The sequence below is a fragment of the Odocoileus virginianus genome, chromosome 7 (assembly GCF_023699985.2).
Source record: "Odocoileus virginianus isolate 20LAN1187 ecotype Illinois chromosome 7, Ovbor_1.2, whole genome shotgun sequence".
In the NCBI taxonomy this organism is placed as follows: domain Eukaryota; kingdom Metazoa; phylum Chordata; class Mammalia; order Artiodactyla; family Cervidae; genus Odocoileus; species Odocoileus virginianus.
Genome location: NC_069680.1, coordinates 33,494,728 through 33,500,131, shown reverse-complemented (window position 1 = coordinate 33,500,131; position 5,404 = coordinate 33,494,728). Strand labels below are relative to the sequence as shown.

The 5,404-nt window shown below is 52.7% G+C and overlaps 1 long non-coding RNA gene across 5 annotated transcripts; it reads right to left on the bottom strand.

The window, feature by feature from the left end:
* Positions 1-448: 448 nt before the first annotated feature.
* LOC110128960 (uncharacterized) lies at positions 449-4,525 on the bottom strand. 5 transcript variants are annotated; one of them, XR_002311324.2, is made up of 5 exons: positions 4,003-4,241; positions 3,555-3,697; positions 2,630-2,765; positions 802-1,023; positions 449-575 (listed from the first exon to the last, which is right to left on the bottom strand). It is a non-coding gene; the product is annotated as an uncharacterized lncRNA (long non-coding RNA). The 5 variants fall into 5 exon arrangements; XR_002311326.2 differs by having other exon boundaries at positions 806-1,023; XR_011488566.1 differs by lacking the exon at positions 449-575 and adding an exon at positions 4,332-4,525 and having other exon boundaries at positions 585-1,023; positions 4,003-4,208.
* Between the last annotated feature and the right edge of the window lie 879 nt (positions 4,526-5,404).

Here is a 5,404-nt window from a genome sequence, read left to right as displayed (position 1 = left end):
GCAGCTCCTCTGCGCAGACAGCTCTGGCCAACTGCGTACCTAACCCGTCCACTACTTAACCTTGCAAAATCTGCTTTTCAAAATATCTTTATTCATATTACAGAAGGGAATGTAAGGTGAATTCTAACAAAAGTAAACCTTGTGTATTGGTAATGATGAAATTGGTGTTACCAGGAAGAAATTTCATACCATATAAGTGCAAGTTGTAATGTTTTTCTTTAAAATGTTGTCTTTACAAGTGCTCAGGGCTGGTACACTGGGATGACCCAGAGGGATGGGATGTGGAGGGAGGTGGGGGGGGGGGGTGGTGGTTCAGGATGGGAAACATATGTAAATCCATGGCTGATTCATGTCAATGTATGGCAAAAACCACTACAATATTGTAAAGTAATTAGCCTCCAACTAATAAAAGGGAAAAAAAAATGTCTGTAAAGCGTGTTTCTTGCAATACTGGCAACTAAGTCCAGGTTTTATTTTTAACCATGGATCAACTCCTGAGAAACGCTTGGCCTGTGTGCTTCAAGTGGACAGGGTCTGTGTCTCCCACTCCTGTGTGCACACCCAGTACCGTGCGCCTAGGACAGAGCCAGATACACTTGCCCATTAGCTGGACAAGGACCTGGCTCTGGGTGGGCGGGGCAGGGGGGAGGTTCCTGCCCTCTCTCAGGAACCGTGCAGTTTGGGAGCGGGGGCCAGCCCAGGCCACATCACCACCTCGTTCTCCCCTTGTTGGAAATGCAGGTGCAAATACAGTGTTGCTGACTACGAGCACCTTGTGTCCAGCAGGGCTCCAGCACTCACTCACTCGCGCGACAGAGACTTTACAGCCGTCGACACAGACGCCTCTTCCCTCCCGAGCTCCTGGCACCTCCATTCCGCTCTGCTGCTGTGAGTCAGGCTGCTGCTGATGCCTCGAGTGAATGGGACCATGCAGGCTCTGCCCTCTGTGCCCAGCTGACTTCACTAAGCATGATGTCGTCCAGGCTCATCCATGTCGTCACATACAGCAGGTTTATTTCTCTTCTAAGGATGAATAATAGTCCATTGTATGCATAGCAAAGAAAACCATCAAGTAAATGAAAAGACAACCTAGAAAAATATTTTGCAAATGATAGCCACTGTTGGAAAATGTATTGCATTTCCTCAAAAAATTAAAAATAAAACTACCATATGATCCAGAAATTCCACTCCTGAGTATATATCTGAAACAAAAACAGACAATTACACCCTAGTGTTCACAGCAGCACTATTCACAGTAGCCAAGACATGGAAACCCAAACACCCACTGACAGATGACTGGATGAAGAAGATATGGTTCATGTATACAATGGAATACTGCTTGGGCATAAAGACAAAATAATGTCATCTGCAGCAACATGGATAGACCTAGGGATCACCACACTAAGTGAAATAAGTCAGACAGAGAAAAGACAAATATCATATGATATCACTTATATGTGGAGTCTAAAAAATGATACAAATGAACATATTTATAAAACAGAAATAGACCCACAGACATGGAAAATAAATTCATGGTTACCGAAGGGGAAGCAAGGCTGAGGGATAAATTAAGTTTGGGATTAACATACACCCACTACTATAAATAAAACAAATAACAAGGACCTACTGTATGGCACAGGGAACTATATCCAATGTCTTGTAATAACCTGTAATGGGAAACGACCTGAAAAAGAATGTATATACGCATACATATGTATAACTGAATCCCTTTGTTGTACACTTGAAGTGTAAATCAACTATACTTCAACTAAAAATTAACTAACTTTCAAAGAGGAAAAAATAACACGTGTCTACCCGTTGCACTACCTCCTTCCCCACAGGGACCGTGCCTCCCGCCCGGCCGCCTCCCTGCGGCCGGGCCGCGTCCTTTCATTCCTGTGCGAGGAGGCGGTGGACCGAGGCTTAGGCCAGGGTTGCTGCTGTGCCGGTGGTGCAGCCGTGAGGCTCCCCTGCAAGGAGGCTCTACCCCTGCCTCATCCTGCCAGGAGGCCAGCACGCCAAGCGCACGGTGCTTCGGGGGTGGCCTGGTCACACCCACACGGGGACTGAGCACGGTCGCGGAGCCACTGGGAGGGGGAGCAAGACCCCACCCCAGCTCCTGGCAATGGCGGTGTTGCCTCACGTGGTCCCACGAGCAGAGACTGCTGGCGTAAGGCATCACCTGCTCACAGCAATACTATGGCCGTACAGACACATCTGCTTTGAAAGGAGCTTGTTAGCCGAGCACATGTGTTTCAAATGGAGAGGCTGGGGGAGCGTACTGAGGACATGACTGGTCCACCGTCTCCAAGGCGACCCTCAGACCAGGTCAATGCTGAAATGAACATCAGTAGGACTGCCCCAGTGCCATCCTTTGGGCCACTGGGAATGAACAGAAAGCTGTGTTCTGCTCTCCTGAACCCAAGATCAAGGGAGGTCTGACTTATATCCATGGTGAACAAGCAAGCAGACAGACCCACTTCCTTAGTCATCAGGAAGATGCAAAATGAAACCGCAGTATGATACACTCCCTCCACGTTGGTCAAAATGAAGACAGACAGTACTGCTTGTCAGCGAGGATGCAGGACATGCCTGCACCCCTGAAGGGACTGAACACTGAGGCACTCACCGGGGAAGATGGTGCTCTGTGAAGGCAGACACACACTGATCTGGGACCCGGCAGGTTCACTCCCGCATACACGCCCAACAGAACTGCATGAGTCTTCTTCCCAAAGACATTATAAGAATTATCAGAGCAGCATAATCTATAAGAACCGAAAGACGGAGACAACCTCAATGACTGAGTGGATGAACCGTGGTCTGTCTGTGCAGTGGAGGACAACCAGCAGTGAGGACTAGCGAACAACAACCACACATCACTGCGGGAGAGTCTCACACACGTTACCTCAAGGGGAAAAGCCAGGCACAAAAGACCACATTCTGTGTGATCCCACTTATATAAAAATGGAAAGAAAAAAAAGGCAAAATGAATCTGCTAGGTGGTGGACATTGTGGTTGCCCTGGGGGACCCCCAGGGGAATGAGGCGTCGGGATCTGGGGCTCCAGCCTCATCAGGTCCTTGGTCCGGTGTGTACAGGTGGAAGAAGTGTGACCTGCACACACTGAGGTCAGCTGGCTTCCTCCTGGGTGTGCCCTGGGGCCGCCAGCAGACCCGCCAGAAGGACTCCGCAGTGGGATTCCATGGGGACCGGGAGAGCAGGTGGCCGCCAAGGCCTGGACACTCTCCATGCCTCAGTCCCGTGGCCTTGGAGGCGGGAGGAGGAGACAGTCCTTTCCCTCAACCTTCCCCTCCCGCGGCCCTGCCTCCCAGCAGACACCCTCTCTCTCAGGAGGGACATTGCCCGCCTGGGAGGCAATTGCTTGTTTGAAATTAATTGTCTCCTCCGAGCTGAACCCTGGAAGGATGACCTGTCACTGTTAACTGGGAAGATCCTCACCGTCCTCAGCGTGACATACTGGCGTGTCGCCTAGGGCTAATGAGCCAGAAGGCCCCCCACCTGCTAACCCCGGGCCTTCAGCCCCCAGAGTCCCACCTGCCTTCTTTTTAATGACACCCCAGGGCAGGCAGCCCCTTAGCGCGCAGCTCCAAAAACTTCTCCCGTTATTCTGGACCGGAATGCTCATCAGCTGTGAGTTGATTGGGCACCAAGGGGATTCCGAAGGATTCCCCAGCTGTCTGAGGAACACAAACTTTTCTCAGAAACAGAACTCAGAAGAAAAACATTCCCTCGGGTGCAGCAGGTCAGAGAAGAGGCAATTGATAAGCAGCCGCCCCAGGCTGCACAGGCTGCCGAGCTGGGCGGGGGGACCACCTGCCCTCAGCTCTTGGCCCTTGAGCAGGACACCGCTGCTCAGAGAAGCCTGTGGGGACACACACTTTGGACACACATCTACAGGAAGCTGGGGAAACAAGGCTTGAAAATCCAACACAGGCAAAAACCCAGACATGGTCAGAGCCTGCTGCCAGCAAGGAGCTGGTACCTCCTAGCCCAGCAGCTGTCCCCTCAGCAGCTTTCCCCTCTGGAGCTGCCCCCTCGGCAGGCATCCCCTCGGCAGGCATCCCCTCGGCAGCTGTCCCCTCGGCAGGCGTCCCCTCGGCAGCTGTCCCCTCGGCAGGCGTCCCCTCGGCAGCTGTCCCCTCGGCAGGTGTCTCCTGGCCCAGCAGGTGTGTCCTGGTCAGCACCTAGCTGGGGAGAAAGCTGCAGCTGAGTTCTAGTGTGTGGGCTTGAAGCCGCTCGTTCCAAATCCCTCTGAAGGTGGGCACAGGAATCCCATGTCTGTAGGTGTTTCCTGGGGCCCGGGGGAATTACTGCAATTGTCCAGAAGTTTCAGACATCTCTCTCTCAACCTGGTGCAGGGCCTCCACTCTCCTCACAAGCCCCAGCCCCAGCACTTCACCAAACCACTCTGTCTCAGCCATGCGTGCCCCACCGCCTCAGCCAGGCTGAGCGGAGGCAGCGCTGTTGCAGGAAGCACCTCCTCTCTCAGCCCTGTCCATCCCCTCCCTGGGACCACCTCTCCCCACCTCCCAAGCTGCTATTGCCTCACAATCCCAGTCTCTTAGCAACAGGGGCCCAGGCCACTCATCCAAGGTCTCTTTTCTCCGTACCTTTCTGCGGGGTCTCAGTCAGTCCGGTGGTTCTCTCTATGACATTCTCCAATACCCCTGAAGTCCAGAATCATGTCCAGCTGCTCCATCACCATCTCCACTTGGAATATTCAGACATCTGCTGACCTCGTGGACTTGATGTGTCCACATGTATGCTCAGTTATGTCCAACTCTTGTGACCCCATAGACTGTAGCCCACCAGGCTCCTCTGTCCATGGGCTTCTCCAGGAAAGAATACTGCAGTGGGTTGCTATTCCCTTCTGCAGGGGATCTTTCCCCAGGGATCAAACCCTGGTCTCCTGAATTGCAGGCAGATTCTTCACTGTCTAAGAAACTAGGGAAGCCCATCTTAGGAGGAGGTATGCCTCAAGAGTCAGTGGAGCCCTTCAGTCACAGGCTGCCCCCTGGGGAGGCAGTGGGCAGGTCATAAGTATGAGCGACCCTGAGGCTCTGTGGGGGCTTCAGTTGCTCCAAGAATGGATGTGGGGCTCCTGGGAGCACAGGGTGGAGGAGGTCAGCCAAGAGCTGAGGTTTAAAAAAGTAGTGGAGGGAAGGATGTTCCTAAGAGTGGGGCCAGACTGCAAGCAGCTGCATCGTGATACCAGTGTGCGCTGATGTGGCCAAGGTGATGAGAGATACTCATGGCTCCACCGTCCCCTAGACAGTAACCAGAGAGTGTCCCCAGCTCCTCTCTCCACTCCACATCTGGCTGTCATCTGCCCTCAGGTCTCCTCCCCACCTTTGCAGCCACCATCTCATCATGGCCCTGCCTCT